We start from the raw sequence: 26,505 nt of genomic DNA on the forward strand, positions 1-26,505 counted from the left end.
TGGAACAGTTTGTTTGTATCATTCATCACTTATGAAATAACAAATTTAAGCATGGAAATATATAAATATGAAAATTTATTCCTGGGACTCAAATATAAATTTGAATTACCTACTCTATGGATAATTCGTTTGACATGCTAATGAAATATTTTCCCCAGTTTATGTGAACTATGTAGACTATCTATCAGGGGTGGTTATTCAGGTGAAGTACCATTTCACCTATTTATGTGTAAAACACAATTTTATCTCGTATTAATAATTAATTCTAGTTATTACCGGTTCCGTATTTCTAAAATAAAAAAAAAAAATAAGTTTTATTTTCAGTCGTTATTAAAAGTGTTTAGTTGTATAAACAGTACCTGTAACCGTCCGCTGAATAGAATAATGTGAACTGTTACGAGCGCCGAGCAGTGTCTACTGAAACCTATAATACTGTAGAGGTGAAAATATTTGGGCTCCCATTCTCATACAGCACTTGGTTTCCATGGTAACGTGACGTCACGCACTAAAGAAAGATTGTATGAGTGAAGTGCGTTTCTGAGTCTTTCAGTTACGGAGAACTGTCAGACTTGTTGTAGGTGGAGTAACCAGTTTGCAGACCTAACGGTAGAGAAGGGTTGCAGCTGGTCTCCAAGGCAGGGGGCTATTGTTGAAGAGCTGTGAAATTTTACAGTATATAGGCCTACTACCTGACTCGAGAAAAGTATCCTCATTCCTTGTGTCTATCAGCCAGCCCTGGAGCGGTAAATAAGTTGGCTATATGTTATTTTATCAGGAATGCACGCTGCAAACATTCGTAAAGTTTAAAAGTTGTTATCCGCCACGTGTATTATTTCTTCTCATGAGTTTGCCAGTTTTGTTCCAGCTCTTGTACGTGAAAGTTTAATGCGCTAAATGTATACACATGTAATTTAGTACTTATTAACTTATTTTTTAATGTATTTAGAGTCAGTGTATATTGTACTGTATGTCTAATCACTATAGTGCTATTATGCAAATACTTAAGTACCAGTACATAGAAAAATTAATAAATGAGTGCGAAATATGTATCCCGGAAATGGCACGGTTTGTAATATATTGGAAATGCCATTTTGCAGACATAAATGTGAGGGTGGAAAAGATGTTGTAAATTCTGGAAGTCCTACAGTTCCATTTGTTCTTTGTTTTAAAAAATGCTAAAAATAGAGAAGTTGTATAAAATAACTTAAATTATTCCAATGAAAGAAGCTTTTCTCTTTGAAAAATTAAAAATTTCATTTGGAATGCCACATAACAAGAGAGACGTTCATCATTAGCCCCATAGCTTTGCATAGACATATATTGTCCACCCTCAGTTGAACTGAGACATTTGATGAAGACATCATCGACAGGTTTGCTGCTTTAAAAGACAGGAGGATTGACTTTGTATGCAAGAAATTGGGTGAGTCCTGAAATAAATTAATTTTCCTGTTTGCATGTGTTCCAGAACTAGTAAAATTGTACGTAGTTTACGAATAGTAGGCCTTCTCATTATATTAGCAAAACTGTTCATGCATTTGTGTATGTGAACAGCACTTCACCTATTTTCTTTACGACGAGCCGCTACTGCTATCTATATACAGTAAAACCTGTATTAAACGACCACTGCTGGTTCCATGAAAAACTGATCTTTCAGAGGGTGATCTCTCAATAGGGGGAGTTATTTTACACAAATAATGGGTTAAAACGTATCTATGTTAATCAAATAAAAACGTAAAAAATATTGCTAATAATAAAAGCTTGAAATCAGAACTTTATTTCTTATTTTGCGTTATTTTTTCAACTTCCTCCTTTGATTCCCCTTCACAAAATCAGAAATTGAAGTCTGCTTAACATTTTTACATTTCCTTTTCACAATCTCATTTTCAAAACTATTCTTTAACATGTTAAGAAGTCCTCGATTCATACAGTCTTTCAGTAGTGCCAATTGTTGAATTAACTCAATATTATATAAGGCTTGTTCTAGTCACATTTTTTCGGATTGAAATTTTCTCTTGACTTCATCCTCGTCATCGTGGGTTGATCACTGGATTTTTCTAATGGTAGAAGGAAGAAAAAATAAATTATTGTACTGTAATTAACAAGTAACGATTTGGTTTTTAATGTACAAAACGAAAAGTAAAACCGTCATACGACATGAGAAATCTTACCTTTCAAGAAACTGTTAAATAGCAGAGCAAATAACTCTTTGTCATACCTCGGAGGCCGTTTGCAAGCAGTCATTGTACCTTTTTCGTAGCAATCCCCAACATTCCTTAAGGGATTAAGGACAGAGATGGGCATTCAACGTGAATACGGTATCACTTAACAATGTTGCCAAACATCATTTTAACTTCTAGTACTACACGAATTTCTTGGAATTTATTTAGGCTACAGTAATGTAATAAAATATTAAATTATACATTTTTAAAATACAGTATGGTCTTTGAACCTTTGGGGAGACCGAGATGTAGATGGGAAGATAATATTAAAATGGATTTAAGGGAGGTGGGATATGATGATAGAGACTGGATTAATCTTGCTCAGGATAGGGACCAATGGGGGCTTATGTGAGGGCGGCAATGAACCTCCGGGTTCCTTAAAAGCCAACTGTAAGTACAGTATGGTCTTTTAAAAGGTGTAAAATTAAGGAAATGGCTATTCAGTCACTGGTCGGTGGTCAGGAAGAGAGGTGGTCTCTAAAAAGGGGTGTGATTTACATTGATTTTATGGATTTTTAATTCGGTTCTTTAAAAAATCGGTCTTTAGGAGGAGTGGTCTCTCAATAGGGGTGGTCTTTCAGACAGGTTTTACTGTATATATATATAGAGAGAGAGAGAGAGAGAGAGAGAGAGAGAGAGATGCATCTCCTGCAGACCTCTTCTTTTTACTTCGGGTCTCTCCTCCCTACAAAAGAGAGAGAGAGAAAAAAATCAAAACAAACTTGAACTAAAACCTGGATAAGATTGTATAATGTATTGGCTCTTCTGATTTTACAATACAATTGTGAAAAGTTGACAATCAAAACAAAAGATAAAGCAAGAATAACAGCAGGCTATATATGGAACAACTACAAAACAAATATAGAAATTTTGGAAGAATTGAAAATGAGAACAGCCTTTGAACAAATTTAAAATTATAAGTCAAAGTGGATACAGCATGTCAATAGGATGCCCTGCAACAGATATCCTAGATTACTGAAAATTACATCCCGAGCTGGTAGCCTACAAGAAACCCTGGAACACCACTGAAGAGTCTTCTCGATCTCTATTATGAGACTGTAATGGACAATCTGTGGCCCAACTCCTTGGCAGCTATATGATGATGATAAGTTGCTGGTGGTAGTGCTATGTACTGTGAGCTCTCCCTGGGCTCATGGTAACTCGTAAGACTGTGGTGATGCCTATGCGGAAAGATAAAGGGATTCTGTAGGCTGTAGGGGAGTTCAGAGGCAGCCCACAGGAAATCTTGTAGTGCAGGGAGCCTTCAGCTCATGTTCCACCACTCAAGGATGACTAAAAGATGGATAGCAGCAGGTCTTTCCCAGGACACAAGGAGGTAGGAGCATGATGCCGACCACAACAACTCATTCTAGTATCGAAATCAAGAAAGCATGGAGCTCTACCTCCTTGAATCCAAGCTCCATCATGGCGTATATAAGGGATACCTTAACCTTTACTTTAATGTGAAATTAATATTCACTGTCGATATTTCGAATATAGCGCCCTATGCAGGGTATTTTGAATATTTGTAACCAGACCGAAAATGCTTTTAGGTACCATGTGTGGATTAGTAATTACGTAGGAAGCCGTGAATCTGTAAACAAATATGGCGGTGAAGGAAGATGAGTGTGTGTAAAGTTATTTGGTTACTTTTTTTTCCCCGTTTTATTTCATAAGGATTAGTGCAATTGTGAAGAATAAGGAAGATTGGTAAGTGATTTATGTTTTTTGTAGTAATGATGTTACTAGAAGATTGTGTCATGTTAAACTATTTAACAGATCGACATACGTTTTGGTTATGGTATGTAGGCCAGTCGTTGTTTGCCATGAAGTTACTGTTTTGCTTTATACGTTTGACTTTTCACATTGGAGGTAAGTTATATAATATCCCTGACAATTTAATTTCCTTCAGTTACTTTCGTTAACATATAATATGTAATGAGATTAAAAAGATTTTGATTTTATATGGTAAGTTCTATTCTATGAAGAGAAACTTGACAGTAATGAAAGCATAAATATTTTGACATTTCCTAGTGTTTGCTATGTGGTTGCAAGGAACGACAATGCTTGTATGTAATGTGTACACATTGATGAAGAGTGCATGTTCACGAAGGAATACATGAATAGTTGGTGTCGTAATTTGACAACATCAAGTCTGAATTTAAATTAGCCTATAGCCTAAGCCTAGTTGTGATTAGATTGATCTTGTCATGATCTTGTTAGTGAAAACATGATTCATGAAAATAAATCGCAAGCAGTTTTGCTAAAAATCAAAAGTTTATATACCCTATCAGTGTACTTAATAATTAATTAAAAGAGTTATTATTACTTATAGAGATATACGGTAATTTAAGTCTTCCAACTGTGGAAATAAAGATGGGCGCGTGCTAGTAGACGTATACTTCGGAAGTAAGAAACAAACTTCTTGTCAGTAAGATAGAGTATACCCTATGTCTGAGAGCATAAATACCAGTGGGTACCATGTATTTCCTTCCTTAAGTGTAAACTGAGTGTGCAATATTGGAAATGGAAATAGAGGGACTGGTAGGCGTATTTAATTTACTTATTAATGGTAACCATAACAGATAATTCTGTAGGACGAAAAAATTAATCTTTACATAATTTATTTGGAGATGAATAACCTTAAACCCACTGTATTGTGGTCTGCTTATGTATGCTACTTTCTGTTATTTTCTTTCCTAACTTTTGGCTTTATTTCTGAACATAATGCAAATATATAGTGTTAAATACAGATAGCAGTTCTTTTGCTGTATTTGATATAAATCCCGCAAATCTGTGTGTGTGAATTTACTTGAATTCATAAGTTCTTTTAATAATGCTCTACTGAATGATTAATTTTGAACCACTTGAACGGCAGTGACCACAGCCATTGTTAAGATCCAAATCGAACATCTACAATTCATTCATTCATTCATTTTATTCCATAGATCTTACATGAGCAATGAAGCTTTAAGATGTGGAACAAGTCAAAATTTTACAATATTACAATTACAATTTTTACAAATTTTTACAATTTTACAATTTAGTAATTTTCTACAATTTTTACAATTTTGTGCAATTTTTTACAATATTTTGGCGAGATGTAGTGAGATGAGGTGAGGTCCGAGGATTCGCCAAAATATTACCCGGCATTTGCCTTTTGGTTGGGGAAAACCTCGGAAAAACCCAACCAAAGGGAGTAATCAAATCAAAGGGGTTGATGCCAAGGACTCTCCATACTCCAACCCAACCCCGAACGCAGCTCTGGATCAGCAGCCCAGCGAGTCTGCTGACTGAGCTACATCGATGGCTCTACTAAAAGTATACAATACATAGCCAATCAGATTATTAAATTTACAAACGCAAACGATCATTCATCAGTTGAGCTATATGTATAATACAAAACAAGTAAGTTAATTAAATTTAAGGCATAAACAATTCAACCAGTTGTGATATACAGAAATTGATAATAGATTTCATGCAAACTACTTCAAATTACAAACACAAACAATTTATCAATAGAGCTATACAGATTACTATTCAATTTAAAGCCTATACAATTCATCGGCCAAAACTATACAAATATATATATATAAAACAAAGTAAGTAGATTAATTTAATTTACAAGCATACTTTCATTAAGCTATACAAATTTGTGCAATTAATATCAAGTAGATTATTTCAATTTATAATCATAAGCAATTCATCAGTTGAGCTATACAGACTACTATACAATTTACAGCATATACAATTCATCAGCTACAGGTTTGTCAAAGGAGAATGGAAAGGAAGATCCTAAATGTTTCACTAAGAGACAGACTCAGAAACGAGGAAATAAGAAGAAGGACAAAAATGCGCGATGTGGTAGAAAGGGCAGAAAACCTAAAATGGAAATGGGGCTGCCACGTAGCATGTATGGATCACCAGAAATGGACGAATCGCATCACAATGTGGGACCTGAGAGAAGGATGATGGCATGTGGGACGACAAAAAACCAGATGGGCGGAATACTTCAGAACCAGAGCGGGAAGTCAATGGTCGAAAGTGGCACGAGACAGAGAAGTATGGAGGCAGCTGGCACGAAACATGAATCAACAAGCACCAGATAGGACAGAAAGTCAACGACAGTGAGTGTAATTCGTGTGAAGTAATATGAGGAAGTGTGGGAGATGAGTATTGTAGAAATGATCGAAGAGGGAAGTCAGGAACAGTGAAACGAAGAAATATCAGTAATATGACCAAGCTCCCAAGGACTCGCTCACCTTAGGAGCCTACTTATGAGCAATTCCCTGTGACAACAGGAGGCCCTTGCCCTTACGGGATGTGTACGGGCTAAATTTATTATTTATTATAATTTATTAGATTATTTCAATTTATAATCATAAGCAATCCATCAGTTGAGCTATACAGACTACTATACAATTTACAGCATATACAATTCATCAATTGAGCTATACAGACTACCAATTTAATTTACAGTAGGCCTATATATAATTCATCAGTACAACTACACAGACTAGTCAATCATTTTAAAAGTATGTACAATTCATCAGCCAAACTATACAAACATATATAATAAAATTAATTCAATTTACAAACTTATTTTCGTTAAGCTATACAAAATTGTACAATTCATATGAAGTAGATTAATTCAATTTATAAGCTTAAACAATTCATCAGTTGACCTATACAGTATACTATTCAATTTACAGCACATACAATTCATCAGTTATTCTAAACAAAAATATACAATGCATAGTAAACAGATTAAGTCAATATAAAAACATATTTTAGTTGAGCTATAGAAAATTGTACATGTCATTTAAGTAGAATAATTCAATTCACAAGCATAAACAATTCATCAGTTGTGTAGAAGATATGAGTATGTAGAAATTTGATTAATTCTTTTCTAAACCTTTTCTCGTGGTTCTTCAAATCTTTAAGATAATTAGGCAGTGCATTGAAGACTGTTATACATGAATAGCGAACTCCTTTTTTAAAACAGCTTAGACTAACAGAGGGGGAGATGAAGATCTGATTTATGTCTTGTATTAAAATGATGAATGTCTTGATTAGTACTGAATTTATCTTGGTTCTTAATATACAGCATCATTAGGGAAAGAATGTATTCACAAGGTAAAGTCAAGATTTTTAAGTTTCGGAAAATATTTTTACATGATGTCCTTTTATGCACAACCGGCCATTATTCTTATAGCTTTCTTTTGTAAATCAAAAACGTGTTTAGCTTCAGACGAGTTACCCCAGAATATTAATCCATATTTCATTACAGAGTGAAAATATGCAAAGTATGACACTTTAAGTAAGTTTATATCACCAATAGTAGATAAGGATCTTAATGCATAACAGGCAGAGCTCAATTTACGAGTAATACATTCTATATGTGTTTTCCAGTTCAAGTGATTATCCAATTCTAAATCAAGAAACTTTGTGCTTATAGATTCTTTGAGATGAGTTCCATTTAATCGAATATTGTAGGAAACCTGAGCACTATTGTGTGTACTAAATTTGACTGCACTGGTTTTATCAACATTAAGTGCTAGTTTATTTGCATGGAACCATTCATTCATTCATTAGATTCAGCACTGTATTAGAAGTGTTTATAAAATGATCGTATTGTTTGCTTGAAATAATTACACTTGTATCATCTGCAAATAAAATTACATGAGATAAATTGTTTATGGTCAAGGCTAAATCATTAATATAAACTAGAAACAACAATGGACCTAAAATTGACCCCTGCGGAACACCATGTTTAATATTTCTAAGTTCTGGATAAGTAACTTTATGACTATTTGGTACATTTATTTCTACTTTTTATTTCCTATTTGATAAGTACGATGTAAACCAACCCAATATCTCATCTTTAATTCCATAAAACTTCAATTTATTTACTAATATACTATGGTCTACACAATCAAATGCTTTAGCCAAGTCACAAAAAATCCCACCTACATGTAGTTTCGAATTTAATGAATTTAGTATTTCATCCACCAAACTAAAGGCATCATTCTCTGTCGATTTTTGTTTTCTAAATCCAAACTGTTCTAAAACTAATATATTGTTGGACTCCAGATAATGATATAATCTATTATACATAACTTTCTCAAACACCTTTGAGAATGTTGTTAATAATGATATGGGTCTATAATTAGCAATGGTACATTTATCTCCCTTTTTGTATATTGGTCGGTTTCAATTTATTATTCTGATGGTCCATGTACTTTTAACCATTTATAACTTTAAAAACATTTATTTGGTTGTAAAACAAAGCTTTCCGTTCTTTGTTAATGATACAATACAATTTACATTCATTGATTAGAGTGAAATGTTTTTAAGGTTACTGAGTCATTCCGCATGAAGTATGTGTAGTATGATATGTATGAATAATGAAAAAATCAAATATGTGTTTACCAGTTTCAGAAATACGGCCATCTTAATACTGGAGGCTGCAGGTGGATTGCACTATGTAGAAATTGCGCACCAGAAACATTAAAAATTCTGAAAGTAATGCATGTAATTGAATGAAACTTTCAGGAAATTTAGTCCATACTCAAGTCTCATAGTAATAATGGTAATAAAAGATAGAGTGAAAATAATGAAATCTTATCTTTATAATAATAAAATATTTGGGTTTTGTTACAGTAAAAAGTTGCTTAATATAAATGATTGGAACATGGGTTGGGTAAGACAATAAATTTTGAGATGTTGTTGATTGTTTTCTTATAATTTGAAGAAGTTGTTGCTAAATTTTTTAACATATTTTTCACAGGAGTAAGTTATCAGTAACTTTGTCATACTAACTTACATAAAATGTTAGTTTTCTGCTATCATAGTGTGTTGTATAAGTAATATCATTGTTTATAATTAGGCGTAATGATTTATAGCTTCATAACTAAACAAAAATACATATAAGTTAGCTGACTATTTTTGTAATTTGTGATGAAAAATAACCATTTCACATTAGTATTTGAGTCCTCTTTATGAATAAATACAATAATTACAAAAGTACTTCTGTAATGACAATTATGAGAGTTCATTTATTTCTTGCATCTTTTGCGGACCTCTGGAAAAAGAACTAAGGAAGAGATTAGCGAAGTGCTTTGTATGGAGTGTAGCATTATATGGGGCACAAACATGGACATTATGACGAAGTGAAGAGAAGCGAATAGAAGTATTTGAAATGTGGATATGGAGAAGAATGAAATGTATGAAGTGGACAGACAGAACAAGAAATAAAGCTGTGTTGGAAAGAATGGGTGAAGAAAGAATGATGTTGAAACTGATTAGAAAGAGGAAAAGGAATTGGTTGAGTCACTGGCTGAGAAGAAACTGCCTACTGAATGATGCACTGGAAGGTGAACAGGAGAAGAGTTCAGGGCAGGAAATGATATCTGATGATAGACGACATTAAGATAACTTATATGGATCATATGAGGAGAAAAAGAGGAAGACAGAAAATAGGAAAGATTGGAGAAAGCTGGGTTTGCAGTGAAAAACCTGAATGAATGAATGACTTATTTCTTATGAGGCATCAAAAAACATATGTGACCCTGAATATCTATATACACCTTCATGATCCTGGAGTCAAATGAAATGTAGTAATGATTTAATCTTATGAATTACTACATATTCTTGTTTGACATTCCAAAACTGATCCTCCATACATTCTTAAGTTAGATGCCATGGAACTACTCTGCAGCACATATAAAGATCACCTTCAAATTTATACAGATGTATCTCTAAATCCTAATATGGGACATCAGGAGCAGGGTATTATATTCCAAAATATCAAGAAAGTTATTTCATACCATGTTCATCCTCCTCCAATCTTGACACTGAATTGCTAGCTATTGATACTGCTCTTCAGTGTGTTACTCAAATTTCTGAAAAATCTATTTGCATACATACCAACTCCAAGGGGGCTATATTTAATATAATTAAATATGTACCAAACCTATACGCACATAGAATTATTCCAATTCAGAAACAGCTAAGTAAACTAAAAAAAACTCCAAAAGGAAATAACATTTCAATGGATATCTGGAAACGAGAAAGTCAATAATATTTCAAAACAGGCAACATATTTGCAACCAAGACCTCTTCAAGTGATATCTCTATCCAGTGCTTTTGCTTCAGTAAAGTCTCATTTTATAAATTGGCTCTCTTCTGACAAAGGAAACATTTTATAGTCTGTACAAAAGAAACCAAATGACCTGGAAATATATAAAAACTTGCCCAGACATGTTCAAACATTTTTAACAAGAGCCAGAACAAGTCACATTGTTACACAATTGTACCTACACCGATTTCACATTTCTGATAATCCTACTTGTCTGTGGTGTAATAATCATGATGATCTGAAACACATTATTCTATACTGTTCATTCATAAACCACAAAAGAAGTGAATTAAAATCATCAGTACCAGTTGCAGAAGACACAGCCCTGCAGTATATATTGACTACACCCCAACTCTGGCTACTAGCAACAGGCATCTATAATGAACACTGATCAAAATACCCCTCATTTCTCGTGAAAAACAACTGAATAGACTACAGTGGACTATAGGGAACTTTATGTTGTCAGCAAACAGCTGGATACATTAAGAAGATTGATTGATTGATATTCTTGTTTAACAAAAAATATTTTAATTCCACGAATATCCTCTTAATGGAAATTGAAACATTTTTCAGGTGTAATAATTTGGTTCTGGTATGACCACTGAAGGTTTGCCTTGACCACAAGATGTTTTGTTGTTCTGTCAGTGGCATCACATGGGCTTTTTTCCGTGACTTATGACAAAGAAGTTCCATGCAACTCTAATACAAAAATCTTCATGATTCTAAATATTTGCAAAGAAATTCTATGCAACTCTAATATCAAAATCTTCTTCATGATTCACAATATTTGCAAATATATTCCATGCAACTCTAATACCGAAATCTTCTTCATAATTCACAATATTTGCAAAGAAATTCCATGCAATTCTATTACCAATCTTCTTCATGATTCACAATATTTGCAAAATTTTTCCTGTTATTGTACTGTTGAGCATCTCCTGTCATTGAAACACACAGTCTTCCTGATGTTGCTGTGCAAACACACAGTCTTCCTGTGTTGCTTGACATAATTCAGCATTATGTTTTGAAATATATAGAAGACAGCTGTGTCATGAGAAAGACAACAAATGATGAAGCACAATTATACAACTTTAGGAATGGAAGGTCTGTTATTATTATGCAACCACAGGATGAAGTGTCACTTGATCATTGGACCAGTGGTAGCCTTGAACAGCATCCTGCACCATAAAGGAGCAGTTTTCTGAAAAACTACAATTGCCAGGCATTCATGTTCTTGTACAGTTTCCCTTTTATCTTCTAAATATTGAGCTGGTAACTAGCAATAAAGCTGTGAGGATGACACTGAGTCACATCTGATCGACAAGATAATCAATAAACTTTTCCCTTGAGATAACAGGGCTAATTAATGTGGAACGATTTGTAGTAACTCACTGTTTATAAAATACTTTTTCTATTTTAAGGTTTTTTTTAAAAAGAACCATAGTCTAAAAAATGCAAATTTGAGATATTAAGCATGTGGTGAGCGTATTATAATGGCCATCTACTGAATTAGTTGTTAGTGGAAAAAAACATCATAGTCCTATGTTGTAGGAGTGGAAATTTTGTGTGGTTTTCATAAAAGAACCATAGTCCAAAGACTTTTTTTGTGAAAACAGTCATTATTCAGGATGGTGATAGCATTTACAAATATCTCATTCATATCATCTTGAAACATTTAATTAGCCATACAATTTTAAACTGTAGTAGATTGGCAGTATTGATTCTTATGTATGCGGCAAAAGCCACCTCATTGTAAAATACTTTAGCACATGAATTGTTTTTGTTTTTAGTTATTTAACTATGCTGTATCAACTATTAGGTTATTTAGCGTCGATGAGACTGGTGATAATGAGATGGTATTTGGCGAGATGAGGCCGAGGATTCAGTAAGATTACCTGCCATTCGCCTTACAGTTGGGAAAAACCTCAAAAAAACCAAACAAACCAAGCGGGAATCGAACCTATGCCCAAGCGCAACTTCAAATTGGGAGGTAAGTGCCTCACTTGACTGAGCAACGTCGGTGGCCGTGAATTGTTGTATTAGTTATGGAGTCATCTTTAGGTGCAGAAGTAACCCCATGGAATAAACATAAGCAACGAATGGAGAAGAAACAGGATATAATAAAGATAAAGAAGATTAAAGGAGAGGCACACTTCAGTCACAACAGAATATTTTTTTCTTAAAACAACCATTGTCCACAGTTCTTTGTATTTACATATGTATTTTTGTGAGGCATTTTAAGTTATAATGTACTTCAGTTTTCCCAAGTTTTTACAACATCTTAAGAAATGGCGTGCTGAATTTCATACTTGAAGCGTTAACAACACCCATGCCAGATAGTTTTTTGTTTCTTCTGAAAATTTATGTTTTTTGACTATGGTTGTTTTTCCAAAAAAACCCTTTAATTTGTAAACGGTCTTGGAACTGTAGCATTACTCGTACAGGCTGAGGTCAGGACCATCTTCACATTCACCTAAACAACAGTCCTCATGTTCCGTTGAGGATACCATTTTTTCAATTTTGGGTTCAAAATCATATGACATTTGTATCCATCTGATCATAAGATTATATTTAATAATAAAGAAGATTATATTACCACTATATTTACAATTACATTGAATTTATATCAATTGTTGTGCTATTTGAACTTGCCAAACAATAAAAACAAAACACTAAAATTCAGTCTTCATATGGAAAGATCATGAAAGACAATATATGATATTTACTAAATATTCATAATATATATGATATACACATTCAGGGCAGTATAAACATTTCAGTAAATATACATTGCTTCTTGTTTGTCAGTGAGAGAAAGTTCCAATTGTAGAACATTTTTCAATATTCAATTAACTCTAGAAGGAAACCGGAAAAAAAAAAAAAACACACAGGAATGTACAAGAAATAATATTCATATCATAAGCAACACTCCCATAAATTTTCAATATGTTTTATATTCTGCAACAAAACTTCTCCTTTACAAACACGTGCTATATTTCAATTTTATTCTACTTAATTTATTTCTATGATCTAACTTTGAAAAAAAAAATGAGAGAAAAAACAATATCAATATATTAAAACTTTCCTTACATCGTTGTATAATCACCAGACAGCGAATTTTCGGTCCTGATACTGAACATTAGGTGTACGTCAGTAGCAGGGAGATCATTGAATTCATTGCTAAGCTCCCTCTGTACGCCAAGGGACATGACATCTTGTCGCTTTGTAGGAAATGAAAATCCACTGTCTGATACCATACCTATTTGCCCGTGTATAGGCCACCCTTTTTTTTACCTAAAATCTAAGCAAAAAAAAAATGTGAGTGCTACTTATACTCGAGGCATTCTAAAATAGAACACATTTCTTATAAAATACAGTAACACACGGTCCCTTATTACGTATAAAAACACATACTTCAAACTCATTTGACCCATGATTTCACACACTGAACTCCCACCATTATGAACAAGGAACAATGACCAACCCTCCAACCCCTTCGTTATTATGTGGCCCAGGAACAGTAACCAGCCCTTCATCTCTTTTATTATGTGTGGTACTGCTATGTGGCTACTGTGAGCTCAGGAATTTATAGTGTCATCATACCGTATTTTCAACATACCACATGCTTGGTTTTGTCTTGCTTCTTAGGAATTCATTTTCTCCAAAAGTATTGCCTCCAAATTGAGTGCAGCCTATACACGACATGCAGCCTATACTCGGGCAAATACTGTAATCACATAGCAGATTTCAAGGAAATATCTCATAGTTCTTGAGATATTATTTTATTTCTCATCATGAAGAATTAAAGAAGAGTAAGGGTTACGAGCTCACACGTCTTTGTTTAACTATGAATATCTCCAGAATGGTAAATCTGAGGACTGTGATATTTTATCATGTTTTCTACCTCATAGTGATCTACTATTGGACAAATTTTAATCTAATTAAAAAATTATGCTGCCAGGCCATTCCATGATTATGGATGTGACATTTGCACTCAATTTTTTGTTTTAAAATTAAGTTTAATCTAATACACAATGTTTATTTTAACATACCAATTATTGGAATGTCTTCTTCTCAAGAAGAGCAAACACTTCCAACAAATACTTACTTACTTACTTACTGGCTTTTAAGGAACCCGGAGGTTCATTGCCGCCCTCACATAAGCCCGCCATTGGTCCCTATCCACTTCCAATAAATAGATTAGGAAAAATCATTATAACAAATGAAGTATTTAACTTGAAACCTTGGTTATGGGTGTGACATTTTTCGAACATAGGTTTGTGACTTTAAATTCTAATGAATTATATTGAGAGTAGTAAATATCATTATTTTTAAAAAATATATACAATTAATGAGATATCTGTTCCACAGTATTAAATTATTTTTGGATTATAATTCTTTTATATATGAATTTTTTTGTTTGTTATGGGTGTGACACAAATTTGTTACGGGTATGATGAGTGCAGCAAGGTGTTGAATTAAGTGTGTAATATGTAGGAAAAAAATACTTTATTTTACAACAGTGCCTAGATACTGCACAAATAAAGTCAGAAATAGATTTTGAAACTTATTTTTTAGTTAAGTACCTTTAGTAGGTAGGTCACACAATTACAAATCATAATCTACCATGTACTTTATAGGCTAACTCCCTTGTACAGCACTGATGAAAAATTAACACGAACAGGCTCTAGTTAACTGATATGGTTGAAATGGAAAATGTTATTTTATTATAAAGTAGGAAAACAAAATAAAAAGTAATAAAATTTAGTCAACAATTGAAGGGTTTGCAGGAAAAAACAATGAATGTCAATTCTGTTAAGGTTGATATCATTGTCTAATTCAAACGTTCACTACGAAATTTAGTGTTATTCTTATGAAAACTGGTAAAAAGGAGAATTACCACCACGAATACAGTAAACCTTTCCTTTATTTTCTATAGAAACAGCAATACATCTTGCAGTTATAGACTCAATTAGATCATTATCTAATCTTTAAGAGAAATGTGACATTCATCGTTTTTCCCTCAAACCCTTCAATTGTTGGATCTTGTTAACGATGTAATGAACCTTGAACCTTAAATTTGGTCATTCAGCTCACTGATGACATCTTTGAGTGAAGAGTACACTTCTCTAGGTTTCGATCGACTATGTCGGCTACTTCATTCCACTGTCTCTAACATATCATTCAAAATGTTTTTTTCTTTTCTTCAACCATTTTTCTTTCTTTCAAGTCAGAATCAGCCATTATTTTCTTTCTCCAAACAGGAACTCTTTCTACAGGAGGCATCTACATACAAAGATATAGATGGAAAGTTGCATTATTGTTGGATTTTATTGAATAAATCTACTCTACCTACTCTGCAATGAGCCTATTACTATTAATAAAGAGGCAACATTTTAGGCTAATGCTTAGAGCCATAGACTAAATTCCTAGAATATCAGAGAACTCCATTTAAAAAGTAACATTGATGAAACCATCGAACCGATTTATAATTTAAAGAAAAAGAATTCAGCCTCATTCTAAACTGATCCTTTTCTACATGTCTCAAAAATATAAAGTAATTTCAAATGCCTAGGTGGTTAGGTTAATCTAGGCCTACTCACACCCACAATGCAAACAACATTGCATTCGTCCTGGGCTTTTTTGTTACAGGTGTGACAGAAAATACATGATAAAAAACATTTAAAAGTTTAATTGATAGGCTATTGCATTATTTTTGGGGATGATGATGAACTCAGCCTTACTTCTACCAATTTTAACAAACTTATTAATTTTAGTTTAGTAATAAACTTAACTTACGTTAGTCACTTTTTTCGTTACGGGTTTGACACCAATGCATACCAACTTATTAAGTGCTATATTAGAAAAGAAACTTACCTCAACGATTTTTTATTGCTTGAGTGATGAGTTCAAACTATGAACAACAGCACGTGTATATAAAGTATACAATTTTAACATACAGGAAGTTAGATAGGTGTGTCAATTTGACTTTTCCTAATACAAAACCATTATACACAGACTATCAATTTGAACTACGTATAATGTCATTAAAAATACAAATTAAGTTATAATTTTGTTTTCAAAACTTGTAATATAATCTTTTTTATTACAGAATCAATTAGTAGAAATTATATGTTGTGTTGTTTAGTCAACTGTCCGAAGACAGGTTTGAACCTCACAAGTGATACCAAGAATGAACCACTTATGAGGCAACTAGGCCAGGAGATAATGAGGTAGGGTGGCCAGTTTCTTTCCCTCTCCATTGCATACATCGCCGACTAGCTATATATTACACTAGTCAGACTTCAGATGCATACAAACAATTATTCTTCCTCTGACACATATCAGAAATTATATAATGGTATATTATCTTTATTAAGATTCTGTCCATTTTTTCATGGAATGGCCCTGCCACAGTCTATCACATGATTTCATATGTTCTTGAAAACAAAATTCAAATTCTGGATTCAGTGTCAGTTTCAGAAGTTTGAGGTAATTATCGGTATTAATGTCAATTCTTTTGGTATTGATGCGGTTATCATTACTACCTGTTGTTGTTTAGTCAACTGTCCGAATACAGATCTGAACCTCAGAAGTAGTACCAAGAAGGCGTGGTGCAACTAGGCCAGGAGATAGTGGGATAGAATGGCCAGTTCCTTTCTCCTTCCATTGCATACATCGCTGACTAGCTACACGTTACACTAGTCAGACTTCAGATGCATACAAACAGTTGTTCTTCCTCTGACTTATATCGTCAAGTGAGGTGTACTGTCTGATAATAGATGTACATATCAGCCAGAACCTCACTCAGAGGATTACTAGCTGTATGCCTACTTATATTGAATTTTCTGCACTAATGTAAGTGAATTAGCCTATAACATTAAGTATACTTTAAAGAACCTAGTATATAAAATGCATTAAATGATGAACACCATGTGAAACAAGAGTTTCACTTGGTAAAACGAGCCCTTGCATTGGATTTCACTTGGAATTTTTTCAGGTTTCATAAAAAATCGTTGACAGATACAAGTACCGGTACCTGATCGAGGAAAAAAGATGACATAAATTTGGTATGATCACTAGTGATCAGAATATTTTGCTCTCAGTTCAGCTTAATATAGTTTTAATCATACAAGTAACTTAATTGTCTTGGCCTTCGATATAGTATATTTCCGATTTAGGCTATATAATAACTTCTGGGGGTGTTCATTAATCGATTATTAGAGTCAGGGTCAACATCAGTGATAGATTCAATATTTTGACTGAAGATTGCCTAGTGTGTAGAAAACTGTCTTTATGTAACTTCCCTCATGCAAGAGACAGTCATTATTTTGGGTCATTTATTTCCGAAGAACATCTATTGTATCTGAATTGTTTAGTGAATGATTATACTCTTTTACGTAAATATATAGATAAAATACTGTATAAGCTTTGTTAAAATATTTCTCTTACTATTTGTTCAAATTGTAATAAAATATTTTCACTGATAATGGTAAATAGTCAAACCTGCTATGAGGACATAATTATATAAACAACTCCACCTTTCTTAATGTAACAAATGACACACACATGCTTCAGCGTCAGGTTCTGTTGAAACAGAGCCATTTTAAAATTATGCTTGGCGACTCTGTAACATTTAACTAGTGAAAGGTATTCAGAGTGAAAGCAATGATACAGTGACAGTGATGTTATGAACATGACCAGAACAACGAGGTATTTAAAAAAAATCTACCCCGGACATTCTTTGGCCATTGAAAATCCCTTAATATGTCTAACTGGAGATCGACCCTCAATCCTTTGCAAGAAGCAGTCTACCATCAATTAACGAACAGAGTTATGTCGAGCATCACAACTGATATAGACCACCTTCTTCATTTTAGTATCGATACCAGCATGGCTGAGACAATAGCATGTCTGCCTGCTGATTTGTAGCTACTTTCGAGCATGGGTTCTATTCCTGCTTGGGCTGATTACCTGGATGGTTGTTTCCGAGGTTTTCTCTAACTGTAAGACGATTGCTGGGTAATTACATGGCAAATCCTCGACTTCATCTCGACAAATACTATTTCGATACCACCAATTCCATGTCGCTAAATAACCTGATACAATGTTGTCAAATAACCAACTAAAATTCATTTTCTTCTCCTTCCCCCCTCTCTAGTCGCAGCCTTATGCAAGGTTTGTCTTAAGTCCCTTTTCCATTCGTGCAAGCCTTATGCATGACAATTCATTTTTAAAACACTTAGGCCGAATAAGTTTTCTCAATCAGGGACACCCAAACTATGACCCACTATGGCTTCTTATATGGCATGCCTTTATTCATGTAAAATCTCAAAATTATGTATTAATTACTAACGATTTTAAAGTTTCACTTCTTGGACACGAATGTTTCAGCGGTTTTGACAGTGAAACCTGGTCTGGCTGCTCTCGGTACAGTTAGTCCATTCTTTTTATTGTCATATTGCACGAAACTATTTTCGGAAATGTTTTGACAGTGGTATTTGTAGATTTTAAATCCGATATGACCAAGTCGGCAAAGAAAACGTCCTGTAAAACTAGCAAATTCTGGAATAAAATCTAACCTTCTGAGCTGGATTGCAACATTTTAAACCCGAAAGTCATGTAGATATGAAGATCAGTACTCCAAATACCGAATTCTGCAGACAGGGCTACCACAAAGAGCTGTCACCACTTGTATGCTGTTCAATTTTTACATTAACGACTTAATTGCTGAATTAAGTTTAATTCCCAATATCAAATGTTTACTATATGCTGATGGTCTAGTCTTTTGGATCGATACTGCAAAAAGAAGAGCTATAGAAAACACAGAACGAGCACTCAATAAGGCATTATCTACCATTGTTCAAGAGTGGCACAGTTATTTGGTGTAACTTTGTATCACTTCTATCATATTTGTATACTTACCTAAAATAATGTGTATTAAAGTTGATGTTTAAAAATAAATTATTTAAGAAAACTAGTTTTTCTTGGGAAGGATAAATGCAGTAGCTTACCAATGTCCTTTTCGCATCTTAAAAGATCCCAGAGGGTGATTTGACTAATTAGGTTCTTCGGACTTCATCAAAGTTCACCGCAAAGGCTAAATATCAGTTTTATTAGAGTTTTTGACCCGATCAGCAACGAAAATCCAAATTAGTCTTTATCCGCCCCGTCATTCATTATGTAAACACATTTTTTTTTAATTTTACAAAACGAATGATTAAATTTTATTATCATTTTTCTTTATATTTTCGTTTGTAATTTCGGATTCCAGTGGTCAACCACACTTGAGGACGAATGATTTTGAATAAATCTTCGTTGTATCATACATATCATATCCAGAGGTAGGAAGTTCGTACCGAAACTTTTAAGTTGTGTGAGCTTGAACTATTACACCCCCAAGTTCAATTTGCATCCCGTGAATGCAAGAGTTGAGCGCTAGTATCTCTAATTACTCTAGTTGTTAGTATACAACCTACTGTTTCGTCTGCGAGTGAGGTCATGTTACAAGAGAGAATGCAATGAGTGAGATAATATATATAATGTGTATAGGAAATAAGGTGCATAATATTAACACTTTCATAGTATTTATATGGGTACAACACTTTCAGCACCTCCTATACATGTGTATTCACCACTAACTCATACAACTCGCTCGCACGATCAGTAAACACCTCTTTATCAGCTCAGTATTTACTCATAGGTCATAAAGGCCAAAGGAGGAGGGAATGGTAATTCACATTCTTTCCGGAAGCAGATTTAACTTGGGCGCGTAGTATATATCAACTGAATGAACAGTAAGGTAGGGTGCCCATTTATCGTCCCCCATTTAGTTTTGTCTCACCATTCATATACCATTAAAGTTGAAGACTTGAAACTAATCTAGTTAAGAACTTTCAACATTTAACTACAAGACACATAATTCGAAATTCATAAATTTGGAATCAAATTGAATATAAAACATGAAGAATGAAATTATGCAATTTTTTACATTTCAACGAAGCGGTCTAAATTTCGTCCCCTATACTTTTTAACATATTGAATGACAATTATTTCAATAGTACAATGAAATAAAAACATAGAACACCAAGAATGTCTATTAATAACTAAGAAGTCAACGTTAAGATTTCTTCTTGTCTGCTGTCGCTTTTGGTTTTCAGACTCATTAACTTTTCTTTTCTGCTGCTGTGTGAACACTATTCTTATGGGTTGTACTCGTTACCAGAAGTGCTGTACCACGCCTATTGGAAAATGATGGCTCTATCACTGGAACTTTCCGAATATCTTCTGGACTGATCACGGAATTTGAAGTTTCAGGTTCAGTTTCCTGACGTTCTGTCACTTGGGTAGGTTGATGTCGATTAGATACCAATTTGTAGCCCATCTTTTTCTCCCTAACAGGTTTTACAGCTTCTATTATGTCCTCCTTGCTCCATAGTTTCTGTTTTCCCATCTGAAGGCAACTAGAAATATAAATGACAACAGCCTTAATAAAATTACATGATATGGAAATAGCATTCCGAAATCCGTCCCGGGGACGAAATTTAGACACGTCCTGGGGGACGAAATTTAGGCATGTGCACCACAGAAGTATGGCGGCATCTCGTTCTAAGCACGCTGCAATGTCCGGTTCATTTAATATATATTCTTACACTAGACACTTTGCTCTATATATAGAAGAAAAAAATGTTATGAAAATACGTACCTTAGGCTGTGAAATACTGCTGAGAATATATAAGAAGAATAGTTTTTCACCTTCCAAATATTTAAAACTTAATAACAACGAAACAGACAATAACACTCGCTCCAACAGAAAGCACGCTTGCTATTGCATAAAGGGGGATAGTCTCTACTGACCATCACCAGGGTGCGACACATTATGGGCGAAATACTGTGGGGACGAATTTAGGCAAGGGGACGAATATTGGGCACTACACCTTAATAAAAAAGCTTTCAACGTCAACAAATCAGCAAAACAAACATGTACGATCGCATGAAACCCATAATTTGCTTCAAGAACACAGTCATTTTTGCTTTAATGACTATCGGGACTATAGGCATATATATATATATATCCGGAGGTTCATTGCAGCCGTCACATAAACTCGCAATTGGTCGCTATCCTGAGCAAGATTAATCCAGTCCCTACCATCATATCCCACCTCCCTCAAATGCATTTTAATATTACCCTCCTATCTACGTCTCGGCCTCCCCAAAGGTATCTCAAACGTCTGGATTTAATGTTCCTAATTATGTCATGTGAAGAATAAAATGCATGCAGTTCTGCATTATTTAACTTTCTCCATTCTCCTGTAACTTCATCCCTCTTAGCCCCAAATATTTTCCTAAGCACCTTATTCTCAAACATCCTTAACCTCTGTTCCTCTCTCAAAGTGAGTCCAAATTTCACAACCATACAGAAGAACCGGTAATATAACTTTTTTTATAAATTCTAACTTTCAGATTTTTTGACAGCAGACTAGATGACAAAAGCTTCTCAACCGAATAATAACACGCATTTCCCATATTTATTCTGCGTTTAATTTCCTCCCAAGTGCCATTTATATTTGCTCCAAGATATCTGAATTTTCCCACCTCTTCAAAAGATAAATTTCCAATTTGTATATTTCCATTTCGTACAATATTCTGGTGACGAGACATAATCATATATTTTGTCTTTTCGGGATTTACTTCCAAACCTATGTCTTTACTTGCTTCAAGTAAAATTCCAGTGTTTTCCCCATAGTTTGTGGATTTTCTCCTAATATAGTCACGTCATCTGCATAAACAAGGAGCTGAAGTAACCTGTTGAATTCCAAACTCTCTCTGTTATCCTGGACATTCCTAATGGCATATTCTAGAGCGAAGTTAAAAAGTAAAGGTGATAGTGCATCTCCTTGCTTTAGCCTGCAGTGAATTGGAAAAGTATTTGACAGAAACTGGCCTATATGGACTGTGCTGTATATTTCACTGAGACACATTTTAATTAAACTAGTTTCTTGGGTGTACAAAATTCAATAAGAATATTATATAAAACCTCTCTCTTAACAGAGTCATATGCCTTTTTGAAATCTATGAATAACTGATGTACTGTGCCCTTGTACTCCCATTTTTTCTCCAATATCTGTCGAATACAAAAAATCTGATCGATAGTCGATCTGTTATGCCTAAAACCACATTGATGATCCCATTAATTTCATCTACATATGGAGTAAATTTTCTCAAAAGAATATTGGACAAAATTTTGTACGACAACAAAAGTGATATTCCTTGAAAGTTACTAAAGTTAGTCTGATCCCCCTTTTTAAATATAGGTACAATTATGGACTCCTTCCATTGTTCTGGTACAATTTCCTTTTCCCAAATAGTAAGTACAAGCTTATAAATTTCGCTAGATAATGATCTTCCACCCTCTTGTGTTAATTCTGCTGAAATATGGTTGATACCTGGAGACTTGTAATTTTTTCAGCTTTTCTATCACAATTCCGACTTCCTAGTCGACTTCTGTATACCTTTTGGCCTGCATAAAGATATTTTAAGATAATTGCAACACTCAAAGGATCAATCGGTATTTTCAGTCAACATACATATGGACCGTGACTTTAATTCACATCTTCTTGACGTTACTTTGTTTATTATTATGTGTTTCAATCTATTTCAATTTGTTATTTTTCACTGCAACAACAAAAATGTTTCATTAAGCCTCAAGACATTTACTCTATATTTATTGTATCCTGGTACTCTTTGTCAATGACAACTGTGGTTAAAGGAAGAAATAAATAAATTATATATATTTGGACAGTAATTATTCTTTCACATCTCCCGAAGTCAGTTATTTCCATAATTCTGGACTGCAGCAGAGTGGTTGCTACAGGAATTGTTACAAGGGATATTGAAACGTACCAACATTATACATAGGTCAAGAAAGAATATTGTGTCTACTTGAGTCAGATTTTGAAGTAGAATGTTTGTCCTTATTGTTGTATTTCACATGCAGGAAAATATAGTCCATATGTATGTATGTATGTATGTATGTATGTATGTATGTATGTATGTATGTATGTAGCACAGTCTCCCTGAATTAATATTAGTTTTGTAGATTATATTTCCACATTACATAATTTTTAGTTAAGTATTTGTCTATTTCTTGGTATATGATTACCAGCAAATCTTGAAGTATTGCATTCAATTTCATGTGACTAGAAGATTTAAATTATGTCATGTTAAAAACCACTCACTAGACTGCACATATCCACTACGAACGTTAGCACGTAATGAAACTGCTTCTGTACTGTGTGTATTGCTGTAATGTAGTTGTGAAAGCTATCCATCCACACTTTCGCATATACTTTTGAGTTGGTATGCGAACAGACTGTGGTATACACAGAAGAGCAGCCAGTGCAATAGAGGTGGCGATAGCTATATTCATTGCTGCACGCAACCTGAAAACTGCGTTGGTATGAAATTCCTAGCAGTAATCATATAATCGTATCATATATCATATCATATCATATCATATCATATCATATCATATCATATCATATCATATCATATCATATCATATCATATCATTTATCGTATCATATCATATACCATACCATACCATACCATACCATACCATACCATACCATATCATATACTTATCATTTCATATCATATATTTATCATATATATCACATCATATATATATATATATATCATATCACATCATAAATATATATATATATATATATATATATATATATATATATATCATATCATATCACATCACATCATATCATATCATATATCATATCATATCATATCATATCATATCATATCATATCATATCATATCATATCATATCATATCACAGCGTTTCTCAAACTTTTTTGAAGTGGGGACCTCTTTTTTTAAGTGAGAACAGTTCCGCGGACCACCTTACTCTTGTTCCCTTCGAAAGCATACTAATCATTTTTGTAGCATATTTTAATACTAGTATACTTATATTTTAAAATAGAATTAATTAAAATTAAATAAATTAAATAAATTTTATATTAGTATTAACTACAGTAATTAAGCTAATGTTAATAGAAGAAAATTCATCTTTGTTTCTTTAATAATTCAAGGCTATCAGAGTTTGGATAATCTTTAACTTATTAACAAAAAAAAAAAAAATGTTAATACACACATTAATGAGATGGATGATCCTGCCGATTCTTGCACAGTTGTTCTATATTTGGATGTATGCTGGTAAGCTTAAATCGGAGATCATCACATATAGTACATCGAGTCGATTTTGGTAGCCTACTTTGTTTTTATTAGAGTTAGTGATCAAAACCCTTTCTCACACAGATACGTAGAAGCAAACTGAATTGTAATCTCTAAAGCACCATTGTACAGTTCACTATATTCTCTTTTCACTGGTGATGAGGTCCAGAAATTAACCATACCTTCCACTTCAAATTTCATTTTAAGTCCGGTGTCATTCGAAAGTTCAACTAACTGTTCTTTTCACTCAATTAAAGTTTGTTAGTTTCAATATCGCAATGAAAGTGATCACGAACCCATGAAAATTCGTCATATTTAAGTTTCAAATTGTGACCTCAGAGTTGTATTATTGGTGTATGACGTACAGTACGTGACCATTTCAATGTGCAGACTGGGTGTCAGCAAAACTATTAAGAAAGTCATAAATACATGAAAAGGTTCGATCCTCTGTTATGAATTTGGGTGCCCCTGGCTGGGTTACAGGCGCGGTGCCAGATGTGCATGGAAACGCCATGTTCATAGTGCTTTAAATCCCTCTTTTGTTGTTGAGAGTAGAGTGGGAATTCAGTAGACGGATAGGGTAATAAATTTCATAAAATGTCAGTACTGGGAGGAAAAAATGAAAGGCGATTGTCATGTGCCATTTCCAAACTCTGAGATTCTCAGTTACAGAGTGATACGCAATTCGTTTGAATTTTATTTTGTCTTCTGTCTTTTTTGAAGGACTACAAGGGCAGACCTCGAGGACCACAGGTGGTCCGCGGACCATAGTTTGAGAAACACTGTCATATCATATATCATCAAATCGTATCATACTATACCATACCATATCATATATATCATATCATATCATATCATATCATATCATATCATATCATATCATATCATATCATATCATATCATATCATATCATATCATATCATATCATATCATATATTATTGCTGGAGAACCTTTTAAGTGTAGTGAAAATATTTGTAATTTAAATTTATGTATTGTATTGATTAAGGCTGGTTGAGTGGAAGAGAAGGCCTTATGGCCTTAACTCTGCCAGCGAAAATAAAACATTATTATTATATTCATTCATTCATTCATTCATTCATTCATTCATTCATTCATTCATTCATTCATTCATTCATTTATTTTATTCCATAGATCTGACATGAGCAATGAAGCTTTAAGATGTGGAACAAGTCAAAATTTTGCAATATTACAATTACAATTTTTACAAATTTTTACAGTTTTACAATTTAGTAATTTTCTACAATTTTGTGCAATTTTGTACAATATTTTGGCGAGATGTAGTGAGATGAGGTGAGGTCCGAGGTTTCGCCAAAATATTACCCGGCATTTGCCTTTTGGTTGGGGAAACCTCGGAAAAACCCAACCAGGTAATCAAATCAAAGGGATTGATGCCGAGGACTCGCCATAGACCATCCGGCTTCAGTCCCACGGCTGTGGAAAATCTCGGAAGAAACCAAGGACCAAAGGGGGATCCAACCCAAACCCGAACACAGCTCTGGATCAGCAGCCCAGCGAGTCTGCCGACTGAGCTACATCGATGGCTCTACTAAAAGTATACAATACATAGCCAATCAGATTATTAAATTTACAAATGCAAACGATCATTCATAAGTTGAGCTATATGTATAATACAAAACAAGTAAGTTAATTAAATTTAAGGCATAAACAATTCAACCAATTGTGATACACAGAAATTGATAATACATTTCATGCAAACTACTTCAAATTACAAACACAAACAATTTATCAACAGAGCTATACAGATTACTATTCAATTTAAAGCATATACAATTCATCGGCCAAAACTATACAAATATATACAATACAAAATAAGCAGAATAATTTAATTTACAAGCATACTTTCATTAAGCTAT

General features: G+C 33.7%; 1 protein-coding gene across 2 annotated transcripts in view; it reads left to right on the plus strand.

The window, feature by feature from the left end:
* Positions 1-3,806: 3,806 nt before the first annotated feature.
* The window catches only part of ATP8B (ATPase phospholipid transporting 8B), a 634,707-nt gene continuing 612,008 nt past the window's right edge, over positions 3,807-26,505 (plus strand). Inside the window, exon 1 of one of the 2 annotated variants that reach the window (XM_069823802.1) lies at positions 3,807-3,929. The gene's annotated coding sequence lies outside the window, so the exon portion shown is untranslated. The remainder of the gene's footprint in view (positions 3,930-26,505) is intronic. The other variant, XM_069823803.1, reaches the window with a different exon arrangement.

The sequence above is a fragment of the Periplaneta americana genome, chromosome 4 (assembly GCF_040183065.1).
Source record: "Periplaneta americana isolate PAMFEO1 chromosome 4, P.americana_PAMFEO1_priV1, whole genome shotgun sequence".
Classification (NCBI taxonomy): Eukaryota; Metazoa; Arthropoda; class Insecta; order Blattodea; family Blattidae; genus Periplaneta; species Periplaneta americana.